This window comes from Salmo trutta, chromosome 33 (genome assembly GCF_901001165.1).
Source record: "Salmo trutta chromosome 33, fSalTru1.1, whole genome shotgun sequence".
Classification (NCBI taxonomy): Eukaryota; Metazoa; Chordata; class Actinopteri; order Salmoniformes; family Salmonidae; genus Salmo; species Salmo trutta.
Genome location: NC_042989.1, coordinates 6,258,620 through 6,275,873, shown reverse-complemented (window position 1 = coordinate 6,275,873; position 17,254 = coordinate 6,258,620). Strand labels below are relative to the sequence as shown.

General features: G+C 40.2%; 1 protein-coding gene and 1 long non-coding RNA gene across 17 annotated transcripts in view; both read right to left on the bottom strand.

Moving 5' to 3' along the window:
- Window positions 1-17,254, bottom strand: part of LOC115172299 (gephyrin) — a 114,964-nt gene that overhangs the window by 81,727 nt on the left and 15,983 nt on the right. The gene's annotated exons all lie outside the window — the stretch shown is intronic.
- On the bottom strand, window positions 9,012-11,231 carry LOC115172300 (uncharacterized). The gene is made up of 3 exons (XR_003871420.1): window positions 10,692-11,231; window positions 9,574-9,676; window positions 9,012-9,350 (listed from the first exon to the last, which is right to left on the bottom strand). It is a non-coding gene; the product is annotated as an uncharacterized LOC115172300 (long non-coding RNA).

Genomic DNA, 17,254 nt, shown 5'->3' with positions numbered 1-17,254 from the left:
TCTGCTAGTTTTAAAGTTATGGCCCATTTTATACAGAGAAATTGGCGTAGTTGGCAATGTAACCAATCAATGCCCTCCTTTTACTTGTATGGTTGCACATCCTGTAAATTAACAGCAGTGTTGGTAATGCTTACAAATTGGATCCTAACTTTAAAAATAGCAGAGATCCTACTCTGGAAACTTGATATGGGGCGGCAGGTAGCCTAGTGGTTAGAGCGTTGGACTTATAACCGAAAGGTTGCAATATCGAATCCCCGAGCTGACAAGGTAAAAATCTGCCGTTCTGCCCCTGAACAAGGCAGGTCACCCACTATTCCTAGCCTGTCATTGAAAATAAGAATTTGTTCTTAACTGACTTGCCTAGATAAATAAAGATAATAAAGATAATAGAAATATGACCTTATGTTATGTTCTACAACATATAGAAAAATGTGCCTATTTTTAAAAATATATATGTTCTGTGTTTATATTTGTCAATTTTCATAAATTAATGTTTGAAAACAGTTATTTAAATACTACTCATATTACAGAGCAAGCTGTAAGTGCTTTGTAGCACCTACAGAGGAAAATAAAAAAAAGTCCAATATTCCAACTCCGATTCATTATTTCTCAGTTATGCTTTAAGATACAAATGTCAAAAATATGTTAACAATCCTTCCTCCAAAGGACCATTAATTCTATGGATAAAATTTTGTGAAAATCCCCAAAATCAGAGTATTTTTTTTGTCCTGGTTTCGTGAGGCATTACCCAAAGGAGAGGATTAAATGGGATGAGAATGAGGGGAGGAGGAGAAGAGGAGTGAGCAGGATGAGAATGAGGGGAGGAGGAGAAGAGGAGTGAGCAGGATGAGAATGAGGGGAGCAACAGAGAAATGTTGATTTATAGAGGGGAGTGACACAATTTCCCTGTGGCGCACACGCAGTAATTACCCAAAAGCCTTCACACTAATGACCTCCGTCGTTGGCTGGGCCTACTGGACACACACAATAATAATAATCATAATAATAATAATACACAATTACTGTGGACACGGGGGGGGGGGGGGGGGGGGGGGGCATGTCATTATCATAACAGTCCTACACCACGTCAACACCATAGCCCTACTGGGATAAACAGTTTCAGTAAACACTGCACATGATGAAATGGCTTGGGCCTACATCCCTAATGTACAACTGCACTATGTATGGGATATGGCGCACTGTGGGACAGTTTCCTGGACCCAGACTCTCCTTTGAAAGTTATTTTAAAGTCCAGGAATAGGATGAAACGCTGAATGTCACTGACGTATGTAACCGTATTGTGCCTACTAGGGGAAACACACGTGTCAGTGCTGTTGCCCTGCTGTGGATGGATACGCTGTCATTGCTGTAACCCTGTTCTTAACAGGCTGACAACCACAGTCACTGCTGCTTACCGTCGCTCAGTAAACAGGATGTCATTCCCATTACATGTAATTCCTGTAACTCAGCTGCCGCACTAAACAGGCTGATGACATCTTGTCATTCCCGTTACTGCTGCAATAAAGACTAAACAGACTAAGAGATGCCACGGTCACATCACATACAGTACCAGTCAAAAGTTTGGACACACCTACTCATTCAATGGTTTTTCTTTATTTTTACTATTTTCTACATTGTAGAATAATAGTGAAGACATCAAAACTATGAAATAACACATATGGAATCATGTAGTAACCAAAAAGTGTTAAACAAATCAAAATATATTTTATATTTGAGATTCTTCCAAGTAGCCACCCTTTCCCTTGTTGACAGCTTTGCACTCTTGGCATTCTCTCAACCAGCTTCACCTGGAATGCTTTTCCAACAGTCTTGAAGGAGTTCCCACATATGCGGAGCACTTGTTGGCTGCTTTTCCGTCACTCTGCGGTCCAAGTCATCCCAAACCATCTCAATTGGGTTGAGGTCAGGGGATTGTGGAGGCCAGGTCATCTGATGCAGCACTCAATCACTCTCCTTCTTGGTCAAATAGCCCTTACACAGCCTGGAGGTGTGTTTTGCGTCATTGTGTTGTTGAAAAACAAAATGATAGTGGAACTAAGTGCAAACCAGATGGGATGGTGTACTGCTGCAGAATGCTGTGGTAGCCATCCTGGTTAAGTGTGCATTGAATTCTAAATAAACCACAGTGTCACCAGCAAAGCACCCCCACACAATCACATCTCCTCCTTCATGCTTCATGGTGGGAACCGCACATGCGGAGATCATACGTTCACCTACTCTGCGTCTCACAAAGACATGGCGGTTGGAACCAAACATCTCCAATTTGGACTCATCAGACCAAAAGGACATATTTCCATCGGTCTAATGTCAATTTCTCATGTTTCTTGGCTCAAGAAAGTGTCTTTTTCTTATTGGTGTCCTTTAGTAGTGGTTTCTTTGCAGCAATTCGACCATGAAGGCCTGATTCACGCGTTCTCTGAATTATCCTGTTATGGATAGGGGTTGTATTTTCACGGCCGGATAAAAAACGTACCCGATTTAATCTACTCCTGCCCAGAAACTAGAATATGCATATAATTATTAGCTTTGGATAGAAAAGACTCCAAAGTTTCTAAAACTGTTTAATGGTGTCTGTGAGTATAACAGAACTCATTTGGCAGGCCAAAACCTGAGAAGATTCCAAACAGGAAGCGCCCTCTCTGACCATTTTTTGCCCTCCTTGATCATCTCTATCCAATACAGGGGATCTCTGCTGTTACGTGACACTTCCTACGAAATGCGTCGTGCTCGTAACCCTTCTTTACCATTTGGATAGTGTCTTGAACGCACGAACAAAACGCCGCTGTTTAGATATAACTATGGATTATTTGGGACCAAACCAACATTTGTTATTGAAGTAGAAGTCCTGGGAGTGCATTCTGACGAAGAACACCAAAGGTAATCAAACTTTCCTAATAGTAAATCGGAGTTTGGTGAAGGCTAAACTTGTTGGGTGTCTAAATAGCTAGCCCTGTGATGCCGGGCTATCTACTGAGAATATTGCAAAATGTGCTTTCACCAAAAAGCTATTTTAAAATCGGACATATCGAGTGCATAGAGGAGTTCTGTATCTATAATTCTTAAAATAATTGTTATGTTTTTTGTGAACGTTTATCTTGAGTAATTTAGTAAATTCACCGGAAGTTTGCGGGGGTATGCTAGTTCTGAACGTCACATGCTAATGTAAAAAAGCTGGTTTTTGATATAAATATAAACTTGATTGAACAAAACATGCATGCATTGTATAACATAATGTCCTAGGGTTGTCATCTGATGAAGATCATCAAAAGGTTAGTGCTGCATTTAGCTGTGGTTTTGTTTTTTGTGACATTATATGCTAGCTTGAAAAATGGGTGTCTGATTATTTCTGGCTGGGTACTCTGCTGACATAATCTAATGTTTTGCTTTCGCTGTAAAGCCTTTTTGAAATCGGACAGTGTGGTTAGATAAAGGAGAGTCTTGTCTTTAAAATGGTGTAAAATAGTCATATTGTTGAAAAATTGAAGTTTTTGGATTTTAGAGGAGTTTGTATTTCGCGCCACGCCCATCATTGGATATTGGAGCAGGTGTTCCGCTAGCGGAACGTCTAGATGTAAGAGGTTAATCTACAATGTAGAAAATAGTCAAAATAAAGAAAAGCCCTGAAATGAGTAAGTGTGTCCAAACTTTTGACTGGTACTGTAAATCCATACATAAATGGGCTGCCTGCCCTGCAGATGGCAAAAGTCTGAGGGACAGGCTACATACAGTTGTTACATTCCCATAAATGCAGCCCTAAACAGGCTGATAGCATGTCATTCCTGTAACTCTGCTGTACTAAACAAGCTAAAAAGACAAGGCATGTCACTATCAAATACTTACTATATGCCTTGCAGATTGCAAAAAACCTGTCTGCCGCTTACGGTCTCTTCGTAAAAAGGCTGATGATGATGACATGTCAACCCTGTAACTCTGCCTCACTAAACAGGTTGAAAGACATGTCAATGTCATACCTCCAATACACTGCATGTGCTGACCTGCAGATGGCAAAATGCCAAAGGATACATATTCTAATGTAATCTCCACTCAATATAATCTGATGATCTCATCCATAGAAGAGGCTGAACGCTCTCTGCGTCCCAAATGGCACCCTCGTCCTATATAGTGCACTACATCGGGAATAGAGTACCATTTGGGACACAACCTATGTATATCAGCCTATTACTATATTACTGTCATGTGTCACTACTGCTCGCATGAGTGAATGACTGAATAAAAGTGTGACAGTATGAATTCTGTGTACATTTGAGTGACTGCAGTTGTGTGAATCGAACTGTGTGTCTGTGTGTGTCAGTTTTTGTGGGGTTATGTGTTGCGTGCGTGCGGGTTAGGGCTGGACGGTACACCATTTGTCCACACACACACACACACACACACACACACACACACACACACACACACACACACGGAACGGTTTGAGTTTTTACTTGACCTATTACAGTATTTCAATATTTGGTTTGGTAGCCCTTTCCTGCTGTCAATTGTATCCCAATACGTTATCAATATTCTTCATAATTTTACAATTAATACAACATTTTAAATTCAGAAAATCCTGGGTTTCTATGTCAAACAGTTATATTTCATTATTCTGTAATATTGGTATGCAAACTCAAAATGTAATACATTTCAACTCTATCTGACATGGTACAGATGTATATATATTTTTAAGCCCATAACCATTTGTGTGAGGTGTATACTTTTCTTTTCAAAGTAGACTACCAAGAAACACTCTGTGTGACCCTGATTTAGTCCACTGCAGTAAAAAGGTTAAATGTAATACGTGCGTGTAATATCAGCTTTTATAGTTTACTCCATTTGCTATCTGAGTCTCTCGCTCCCTCTCCTGCCGCATGCCTCTTCCCACACCAACCCCTGTCACTCCAGCACTTGTTGTCAGTGTTGCCAATTAGCAACTTTGTCGCTATATTTAGCGAGTTTTCAGACCTCTTCAGTGACTTTTATTGGTAAGAGGCTAGCGACAAATTCAGATACTTTTCAGGCTACCTTTGAGGAGTGCCACCGAGAGTTTCTATGGTTTTGATAGGATTTTGCAACTTTTCCCACTCAATTCTGCCGCAAACGAGAGTGGGAGAAGCTGTCTAACAAAAGTCACAGTAACGGCCCACACAGGCAGAGAAGCACAAGGATAGGGGGTGCAGCTGTGCCACAGCAATGCAAATTGGTGCTGTGGTGTAGTCACGGCAAAGGCAAAACATAATCTAGCCACAAATCACCGAGCAAATAGCGATTCTCACTGAAAAATTGTTGGCAACACTGCTTGCTGTGCCATTCACTCTGTCTGCATGTTCAGATGCAACAAGATGTTGGTGACAACGATGCTTATTTCCACTTTGCTACTCAATATAAATCAACAAGTGTTCTATAATTACACTTGTAGTTTGTGTGTGTGTGTATGTATATATATTCTTACAAGTTGTGGCTAAAATAGTGTTTTCCGATAATGCTAATCGCTAGTTCTGGCTAGTTAGCTAGCGAAATGTTGAAATGTACAGTGTGTCAGAGCAAACGTATAGCCTGATACAGGAACGTCACTAGAGATTCATGGATGGGGGGGGGGGGCTAAGCCTCTTTTAGGGGGGGTCTGGCATACTCCCTCCTGTCCGTTTACTGTTAGCTACTTCTGTGGCTTGAGACTGCTAGCTAACGTTAACCAAAATGTTAGCTACAAGTAGGCCTAATGGTGCATGTACACTAGATAGCAGTAAATTGCCGCTTAGGCCGCCCATTGTGACTCGCTTGTGGGCATGCTGGCAGCATATAGCAGCAAGTTCGATTGTGCGTCAAGAATTCAGCATAGCAAGTGTGCTATTCGTTATTAAATGGGTACTGTGGCGTACAGCAGGTCAGCCACCAGGGGGAGACTCGTCGAGGCCTGGTGACAGACGGAGTATACATCACGAGGCGATGGCCCCATCTGCTCTCCGCCCAGGACTAATTGCGGAGTTAGTGAGTAATCAAGGGCTGATTGCTCAACAGCTGTACAAGCCCCATAAAACTGCCAGAAGGGCAGCACACAGGGGAGGACTGGGGGAAGTAAGGTGACTTCCGTGTAGTTGGAGACGGTGCCCAAGCTAAGACGAGGGAGTTGAGTTTGTGTGCCCGACAGGATACAAATCAAATCAAATTTTCTTTTGATTTATTATTTAATAAACACCCTTGAAACCGAGCTAATCATACTCTGTCCGTGTCTGATCTGTGTAAACGTCTTGACCAAACCCCCTGGTCTGCCACAGTACATAGTTCAATAGTAATATCCTCTAAGCGCTCTGGTGACAAACAAACTTTGCTGCCCTGTTTCCAATTGTCCACATGGCTGGGAGAACCTATTTAAGTAAGTACATTTTGAAAATGTTAAATTAAAAACCGATGCATTATTAGCTACAGTGCAGGCTAACTCAAATGAGCTAGCTAGCTATCTAGCCAACTTCACATACTGTATAGATAGCTAGCTAAGTGCATTAAATATCACCAGCTACCTAACTTCATATTAGCTAGCCATCTTGATGTACTTATCACACAAAAAAAAACTCCAAATGCATTTGTAGGTAGCTAATATTCAGTGTGTTGCAATTTGACTATAATGAAGTCTGTTTCCTTTTAGGTTTTCTGTCCTCAGATGAAAAGATAAAGAGAGCTATGAAAGCCTGTCTACATATGAAGAGGTCCCAATGAAGAGCAGTGGTTCTCTGTCCTGGTCCTGGGGACTCAGAGGTGCCATAGCACTGCACAGCTGATTCAAATGATCAACTCATCAAGCTTTGAGTGGTAATTATGTATTCATTTGTGATGCTATCCTTGACATGATCCTGCTGTTGTCACATGCACGTGTGTGCCCATGCATCTATCAATCCAATGTTATCATGATTCGTTATAAGGGATATACTTTAGTAATCCACAATGACCTGGTGATGTAAAAGTCTAATAATTACATTGTCTTCCATATTCCTACAGATACCTTAACTGGAGATTCCTTCAAAACGATTGCCTACAGTTAACGTGTAGGGCACTAAGGTTGGGTGACCAGGGCCATCTGGGACTGCCTCCTGGAGGAATTCAGGTGTGTGAAGGCTACCTATGTCCTGCATAACTTCATGAGGATGGACACGAGGACCAGGAGGGGATCTGCAGCTCGCCGCCGTATGCCAGAGAAGTCTTCAAGGATTGGGTCCAACAACGCAGCAATAAAGGCAATCCATGTGCGGGAGATCTTCACCTCATACTTCTTCGAAGAGGGTGCTGTTCCATGGCAACACCATAGACTACACTATGCACAACCAAAGGCTCTTTTAAGAGCCATTCATTTTGCAATAAGAGTATTCTTTCATTTACTTAGCTATGTCAACTGCAGTTATTCAATTCAGTTTCTCTCCCTTTGATTTCTACTTCTCAGGTGAGGGTGCAGTTTAGGTAAGGGTGTTATGTCTGTACAAAAACAGGCTATTTTAAAATCACCCATATTGAAAATGTAGAACAATTAGACACCCTATAACCCACATCTACACACTCATGTATCAATCTGATTGATGGATTGTGTTGTGCAGTAAAGCAGGCTCAGGTGTATAACTGTGGCTCCTTCCACCTTCAAAGAATAGGCAAGAAGGCCAACCATGGAGAATAGTAAGACACTTCATTATTTCTATAACTATGCTATATTGTTTGTCCTTGTGTGTCTGTGCATGTTTTTCAGTATAAAGTACTCTGCAGCCACTTAGTGTGGACATCAGGTGAGGCCACACACATACTCCTGTTGAACACTGTCTCTTTAACTACCTTATTTTCTTAATTAGTCTCTCCTTCACTTCATCCCCCTCCTTTTCTCCCAAAATCCTCTAGGTTATATCAGCTGTGTGGGTGAACCCCTCCTGCATCTGAACTGGCTACATAGAGGGCACAGCATGATCAGAGGTCACTTGGTGAGGTCAACAGGAAGTATTAAAAGAGATGCTTTACAATGAAATAGAGATGCAGTAGTCCCACAGTTAATGATCCAAGGTCAGTTTTGCGTTTCACCTCCTGATTATTATGATGACTAACAATGCTAGAATAAAAACACAAGGCTTAAACATGCTCTCTCTGTCTCTCGTCTTCAGATATGTTTTGATGTGAGAGGATGCCAACCCCCAGTCCCATCATCGCCACCTCACCCGCTTTTAAAGAACCGTCGGGCCGACTAGAGAGACACTTATGTAATTGTGATGAACTGAGAATATTTGGGTTGCACTGTGATCATATGCTGCCTTCCCTGCTCCTGTTTTACCTTTGTCTTTTACACCTCTCACCACCTCCTTTCTTCCTCTGTTGTTATAAATGCACAACAGATGTGCATTGAAGTACAGATTGAACTCGTATTTATAATATTACAATTATAATATGTATAATGCATGTAACACTTGGATAATGAACTTCTTTCAATAAAGCGTTTCACATTCTCTACTGGTTGAAATTAATTCTCATTTGATGAAATACTACACCTATCCTGTTTCAGATCAATGCAGATGAAGGGCATTAGATATTGAGATGAACCAGTTTTATAGTATTTACATGATGCATAGGAAGTGCAGTGTACTGTTTTTTTTACTTCTGTATATATGAATTACAAATCAGCCTTTAACTAGTTAAATCCTGTTTGTAGTCTATTAGTTACAATGGGTTACCATTGATGTTCCAGGACCAAGATTAGTAAACACTGTTGAAGTGTATAATTGTAATACATACATGCAGACACAGTGTCATTCAAAGACTGGAATTTGAAACTCCTGGTATTGGATATGACTGAAAAATTATCTCCAAGACATTCATACCTGAACTGCACCTTTATTTGCCAAGGTAGAGTACATGATCAGTAAATATATTAAAATGTGTGGGGGGGGGGGATCTCATGCATGCTAATAACTACATGTATACAAGACTTGCATCCTTGGCACAAAGTTATATTATACTCAGTCCATAGGCTTCATTAATGTCATTCAGACTGTTTTGAAGTTGATACAACTGGCTATAATAGCTGAGGTTCATAGCTAGGTTCTGAACTAACATGTATACCAAACATTTGGGTCGATACACAGATCGGCTAGATAGCTAGGCATACAGGTATTTTTATCCTCCACTACACAATAAGCAAGAACATAGCGAGTTGTTATTTCATCTATCTGCATTGCATGGCAAATGTCAGCAAGGCAAGCTCACAAAATTGTACATTCAATTTGCAGTAAATGCTTTAGCTAGCTAGATTCTTTACGTCCACTGTTTCACAAGACGACAGCCTGGTTTCCTGGTTGTTTCAGGAGTCCCTAAAACAAACAACCAGAATTACAATTTCATACTCACGTCACAACACCCATGAAGCTAGCCAGCTAGCTGGCTAATGTTAGCTAGTCATCTAGCTTGCTGAATCGCGATTTTCATAAATGAACTTTGATAAAAAAATATGCATAATCGTTTGTCTCTACATTAACATATTCCTGTCAACTGTAAATTTTCTGCATGATTCGTTATGATGTTATAATCACTTACATTTGCTTCCATCCTAGTATTTCTGTCAGCCATCTTTGCTGAAGACAGTCTAACAGTCACTAGCGCATGCAGCAGCCTCCGCAGCAGCAGCCTCCCCCAGGTCCTAGTGCCCGCAGGTGAGACATTTAAGATGCGATGGAACAGTTGACGAAAAAAAGATATCACAGAGAAAATATATTGACTGATATATTGATCTATTTAGAAGGGGGCTAATGAATAGGCCTAGCGACATCCCTGGCCTGATACTAGTGCTGGTGTAGGCCTAAATCAGCATGTTATTTGTGCAAAGGTAGCTCTTAAATCTGAGAGGAATAGGCGAAGCATGAACATGTTAGCTAGCACTAACAAAACATGTAATGTAACATCTAATTAGGGTCCCGTGTGAAACACTGACGAACACTGACTCCTACCCGGTCACAATAATTCCTCCCTGGCTTTTTCATTCGTTGTCATGTCAAACAACAATGTATTCAAAATGTTGCCCACTATATTCCAACTATAGAATTAGAATAATCATTCTATTTCCATGATTCCAACAGGTCACCAGTTAATTAGGCCTAGAATTCTTGCCCATATCATGCAGCACTACGTGGAACTGCGTGGAAATTATAACACGAATGCAGGAAATGCAGAAATGGCTGAAAATGCTGTAAATTATTTTGGGTTGAAGTTGGCTTGAACAGCATAAACAATCAGAACGGAGAAAGCCCCATTGAAATACCTTATAAATATAGGCTGTTGCCACCCTTGGGTCATGAACTACTCATAAAGGATATTTAGAACTTTATTATTCAAATACCATTAAAAGTATATATATATATATTTTGTGATATTTTACCAATATTGCCCAACCCTAGTGTGATGTGTGTCTTTATTTAGAACGGTAGGCACTATATGATAGGATTACAGTACAGGTCCCCTGACGAAGGAGGCTACAGCTGTGCTGCTGCAGCTGGATTCAGGAGATGCAGAGCTGATAGGAAAGTCTGACCTACACACATCACATTATTCTGCCTGGCCCTACACAATACTTGACAGAACACACACACACACACACACACACACACACACACAAACACATGATGAAGATAGAATCAAGAGAAACAGACAGTAGCTACCTTTCTCCAAGGATGGTGTTCTGTGTGTTCAGGGCAGGAGAGGTCAGAGTTAACAGATGTAATCTCACTCCCTCTTGCTCTCGCTCGCTTTACCTGGATTAACAGTACAGCTGTTTGAGCTGAGCCCTCTCACTCCACCCCCGCTTGTCCCCCTTTCTACTCTCTCTCACGCACACCAAGCTAGAGAGGGGGAAAAAAATCTGAGCATGACAGGCAAGCAGTGCTAGAGAGTAAAAGAAGTGGTAGAATGAAAGAGAGAAAAGGGGGGAGAGAGACCAAGATAAAGGAGAGACTGAAAGACTAAGTGTCCACAAAAAAAATTCGACCTTTATGAGCCCACATTTCACTCTCTCTGGACTAGTGTTGCACGATATACCGATACTTAGGTACGTTTTCGATCCCCCCCTCTCCACTAAAAAAACAGTTTGGTACAAAAAAAATTGTTATATAACATTTTTGGCCGATACAGATATCTAATATTTGCCTTGCTCTTCACTGGCTTGCCTAGTTAAATAAAGGTTACACACACAAAAAGTTATTTTGTTGGCATTTAGGTATGTCCACATTACCAGTAAAACATAATAAAAACCTATTTCTTTCCGTTACTTGCTGTGCTGTTTCGTCGTTAATTTGTTCAGTCGTTTCATTCTCAACCAGGTTTCTATGGAACGCCGTTTGGGTCTTTGCGTGTCAAAAAAGATACACATCAAATAACACAACATAATCTGTTTCAGTAGCTATAGTTAGCTAGTTAACGCAAATTTATAAGACAGTTCTTATTTCATGAATTGTTGTCGGACCCATCTATGTGAAGCTAGCCACAATAAGGATTAGGCCCAATAGTGGAATTTGCGGTTAGACTTCAAAATAAGTGTCATTGACAGTGATGCAAATGAATACAAATAGTAGAATTATGCAATACTTTTATTATTTGTATTCATTTGCATCACTGTCAATGACACTTATTTTGAAGGCTAAATGCAAAATCCAATATTAGGGCCTAATCCTTATTGTGGCTAGCTTCACAACATACAACCCGGTTTGGTCGAGCCTCACTAGCCAGATGAAGCTAGCTTACTGCTTATAACGTTAGCTTTGGGCAACAGGGTTAAGGAGCTGGCTAGCTATTCATTTTCATGAACTGAAGTTCAATTTCAATAGGTGAACAACAAGTGCAAAAATGTTCTTACTCTTTCAAATGACTGCTCGATCCACACAGCAGACATTGTGTGGGCAAGGTTAGGAATGCTGTTTTGCACATGTAGAGCATGTACCTACGTTATAGAGGTATGCACGGTAGCTTTGACATCGGTTTTAACATTGGCGATACCAATGTTGGCACTTTTAGTCAATATCGGTCGATTCTGATATGTTCACCAATATATCGTGCATCCCTCGTACTTTTGTCAAATGTGTCTCACGATACTGAGAGGACCAAGTCTGTATCAGTACAGCTCCTTTATAGCGCGATGAGCAAAGTGCTCCACTTACTCATTTCATTGCTAGAGCTGTCTGGGCTGCATTGTTAGCTCCCCACTCATGTTGCACAGAAGTTAACACACTTGAATAACGCGACACGGCATAGAAATGTTGAATGTTCATTACTGTTCGCAAAACAATGTCCATAGAGGGTAGCATACTTTACCAATGCAAGACGTTACCGGTAGCTTCCAGCTTTAAACGTAAGCTGCATTTCCTTGCTAGATTACAGCTGAATTCACTACCCTAGTACTACATAATGCAAAATATGCTTATTTCAAAGCCAAATGTTAATAAAAACATTCATTCAATTTTTCTCCCTCGCCATCTGGTGTCCACTAGATTCCATAGGCACAAAGTCAGATTCCACCAACAGTGTGGGATAGCCACCTGGGGCTTTCCTGCATCCCCCCCCCCCGAGCATCCCATTGGTTCCTGCACAATGCCCGACCGGTGGGGGCGAAAGTCAGTCTACTGGTTGCTTGCTAGTTAGCGACACCATGTGGTTGCTTCTTATATGCAACTGTTGTTGATCAGTAGAATGAAATAATATGTTCTCCTAGTAGTTGCCAATAATAGCAGTAGCTGACTAGTGGTGGCTATTCAGCAGCCGGATGGTCTGAGGATACAAACCACTGGCCAGTCTTTCAGTTGTGAATAGACCTAGGCTAGTCTACATTTTGATTTACCCAGTTTATCAATAGAGATTTAGCATTCAAATAAATGACCATGTTGTTTTGTAGTAAGTTATGTTTATACAATCAAGTCAAATTGATTGCATAATTGATTCATTAATGCATACATGGTGGTCTCAAAAAAATGGACATAAAGATTTTCCAATCCAATGATATTGGGGCGGCAGGTAGCCTAGTGGTTAGAGCGTTGGGCCAGTATCCAAAAGGTTGCTAGATCGAATCCCTGAGCTGACAAGGTAAAGATCTGTCGTTCTGCCCCTGAACAAGGCAGTTAACCCACTGTTCCTAGGCAGTCATTGTAAATAAGAATTTGCTCTTAACTGACTTGCCTAGTTAAACAAAGGTTAAATAAAAAACATAATTCAAAAAGGCACTCGCACATCTGAGCAATCTTGTTGCAGGTGCATGGCAACAGTTGAAACAGGATGAAGGAAAAAAGGAAACCGCACACTGTTCTTGATAGTATCACTGATATTTAATAAGCTTACGTATCGGCCTCACGGCCTTCGTCAGAGCTTTTGTGAATTTTCTAAAACAGCACCTCTATGTAGACCTAGCCCCACCCACATCCGTTCCACGTATGGAAAGGAGTTGGAGGCAAAGGAAAAATAAATAAGTGCTACCAAACATAACAATATGTATTTCACAAATATAACAAAAGTGTAACAAGACGCACCGAACACGTCCATAAAATCACAACAAGGACATAGCAAGTTTTCATTAATCATTGGGTACATCATGCGAAAAAACAAAGTGATCTTAAATAGGAGCATATTTTAATTCACAACATAACATGCATAGGCATTTCATCATTAAGTCCTTTAGGAAATAATGTCTGGAGGGTGAAAATCCAAAAACATTCTCTTTTGCTGAGAGTATTATTAATATCACCTCCCCTGTCTGATATCTTGACTTTCTCTATACCACAAAATCTAAAGGTAGAAATGTCATGCTTTAGGTCATTAAAGTGTACTGCGACTGGATAATCCCTGTCGTTTCTCCTGATTGAACTTTTATGTTCACTAATTCTCTGTTTGAGAGAGCGGGAGGTTTTACCGACATAGCAGAGCCCACATGGACATTTAATAATGTAAATAACATGGGTGGTGGTGCACGTGATGATATCGTTAATTTGAAACCGTTTTCCTGTGTGGGGGTGGCAGAAATATTCACATTTCATCATATTGTTGCACTGAGCGCATCCTCTGCATTTATAGCTACCATTTGGTAGAGGGCGTAAAAGAGCCTGGCTGATTTTCTTTCGTGGCTGGCAGTTGGCATGAACCAATTTATCGCGTAAATTGCGACCTCTCCTAAACACAATGAGTGGTGGATTTTTAAATTCAGCCGGCAAAGCTGGATCCGATGATAGAATATGCCAGTGTTTCTTAACCACATCTCCCACTTTACGCGAATTCAAAGTATATGTGGTTGTGAACATAACGGAGTGTTCTTTTGCTTTAGCAGGTCTTTTTTGTAACAATTCATCTCGTGTTTTTCCCAATGCCAAATGAAGAGCTTCATCCACACATTGTGGCGAATAGCCTCTTCTTAGAAACCTAGTGCGCATCTCCGCTGCTTTTTCTAGATAATCATCATTGGAGTAGCATATACGGCGCAGTCTGAAAAACTGGCTTCTAGGAAGTCCTCTTTTTAATGGCTCAGGATGGAAGCTGTCCCCCTGTAATAGAGTATTTCTGTCTGTTTCTTTTCGATACAGAGTTGTAAACAGGGTTCCATTTGATTTCTCAATCCACATATCGAGGTAATGAACGCGTTGAGTGTCACTTTCAATAGTGAATTTGGGATTGGGGTCAATGTCATTGAGTAGTGACATAAAACCTGACAGCTCTTGTTCAGTTCCTTCCCATATGCAAAAAATGTCGTCAATATATCGATACCACTTCAGGATTTTATTCAAAAATGGATTTTCGTTTTTGTTATTGACAAAACGTTCTTCAAATAGACCCACATAAAGGTTAGCATAGCTTGGAGCGAATGTGGAACCCATCGCCGTTCCATTCGTTTGGAGGTAGTATTCATCATCAAACCTAAAATAGTTATACTTCAAAACATATTCTGCCAGCTCTAAAATGAAGTTTGTTGGTGGATATTCATTAGTATCTCTGTCTCCCAAATAGTGAGCTAGTGCTGCCAGCCCCCCCGCATGGGGAATGCTGGTGTATAGACTCTCGACATCTAATGTGACCAGAATAAAGTCTTCTTTCAAACCCGTTATTGGTGAGATCTTGTTTATGAAGTCTATAGAGTCTTTTACATATGATGGCAATGCTTGCACATGAGTTTTAATAAAAGCGTCTATAAAGTTCGACAATGGCTCTAGCATTGAGCCTTTTCCTGCAACCACTGGTCTGCCTGGATAATTGCCTTGTTGTGTTTTAGGTTTGTGTAATTTCGGTAAAATGTAAAGGCATGGACGTATAGCACATTTACAGCAAAGATATTCATATTCAGGTTTTGAGATAAGGTGGTTTAATAGGGCTTGCTCCAAACTAGAGCCTATATCCCTTAGGAACACCTGTGTGGGATCAACACTTAGTTTTCTATAGAAACGTTCATTACTGAGTTGTCTCTGAATTTCTTCTTTATATTTTTCATAGTCTAAAACAACCACAGCACCCCCCTTATCTGCAGGTTTAAAAAACATACAAAATATTAGGGCTGACCCCATTTAGTCGATTGTTTGGGCGATAGGCTGTCGGTCGACCAAGATTTCTTTAGTCGAGCAATAGCAAAAAAGTAATAATTTTTACATGGTGTAAAAGACAACTGTCTGATTCACGTCTGTCTGAGTGGACTGATCCATTGTGGAGGCCATGAGGAAGGCACAGTCCATCACTGCAAGACGTGCTACTGAAATTGTATATGGTTATGTTAAGTAAGAACAATGGTGCAACACTAAGAAAAATTATATTTTTTAACAAATGCGCTTTCTCCCGTGTTGGATAGTGGTCGCTGTCCACGGTTCTGAAACACATCAGTGTGTTGTTGAATTGCTGTCTTTTCCTAGATCATGTTGCTATGTGCATGACAGCAAAGTTATCCAGCATATTGGTGTTGAGAACAAAGCGGCGGAGGTAGCAGCAAAGTTAGAAGATGAGAAAACAGCCCTTGCCTTAGTTGTCTAAGAAAAAAGTGAGGAGAGAGGAAACCAACTTAATTAAGCCTATAATCAATAGCCTAACTGTTAAAATATGCCTGGCTTTATAAAATCATCCATCTATATCTATATATACATAGAAATAAGATAAACAGGCAACAGAAGCAGGATCTGAGTGTTTGTTTAATAGTCTACTGATTCTGTGAGCACCAAGCCTTACGCAACCACAACATGTCAGATGAACAATTTCACTAATTCAGCCGTTTTTAATCTGTGCTATGCTGTAATAAAGGCTTTACACTTTTTTTCCTCGTTAGAATAGCCTCTAGTATTATTTATTAAGTGATGTTTACACTGTTCCAAACTGTCCGAAAAATAATATTTATAATAACAATAACCCTCCTTTTTCTTGATCTCCTTATTGTTATTATTATGATCATCAATATAATAATGTCATTATCATTAGTAGGCTTAGTATAGCAGCCTTGTATACCATCATTGAGCTGTAGGCCTAAGAGCACGTCCTGGTTAGTCTTAATACCTTAACTTCCGCCTATATTTCAATAGTTATAGAGGCTACCGTATCAATCATGCATTTGTTCATGTCATCACACAGCATACAAGTCATTCATGATTTGAAATGCAATCAAGCATTTTAGTTGAGATAAAATAAAGTGACCCTTGAATAATTAAACAATAGATAAATCGTTCCATTTCAGAAACTGCATTTACGAATGCGACTTTTTTTAGTCTTTGCTGTAATAAAGGCTTAAAAAATATATATATATTGTTACAGACTCTCTGGTAGGCTTATAACTTATTTTGTGTTGTTTACATCGTTCCAAGCGGTCAGAAAAGTTATATTGTAATCTAACAGCACCGGTTTGGGACACATAATATGGACGCAGTGCCTGCTCCTTACCTTCTTTTTCTAGATCTCCAGTATTTTCTACTATTAGTCAAATGTATTCAACAAATCTGACTTCCCCTTTACCTCCTGAGCAACCAGTAAACATTCCCGTGTTTCGAGTTTATTTTTCACGTCCTCTGCATCCATTTTGCTGTCAATGTGTGACGGTGTTCAAAATTTATTTATAGCCAATTTATTGATGTGATTATGATAGGCTATAAGTCAGGCCCTATTGATCAGGTGCATGCGATGAATACATGTCACGTAAAGAGAGCAAGGATTGAGGGAACAGGGAATGTTTTTCCTAAACAAATTATGGATTTCAGTAACAGAACTTGTCAGTCAGAAATGGCTGTCA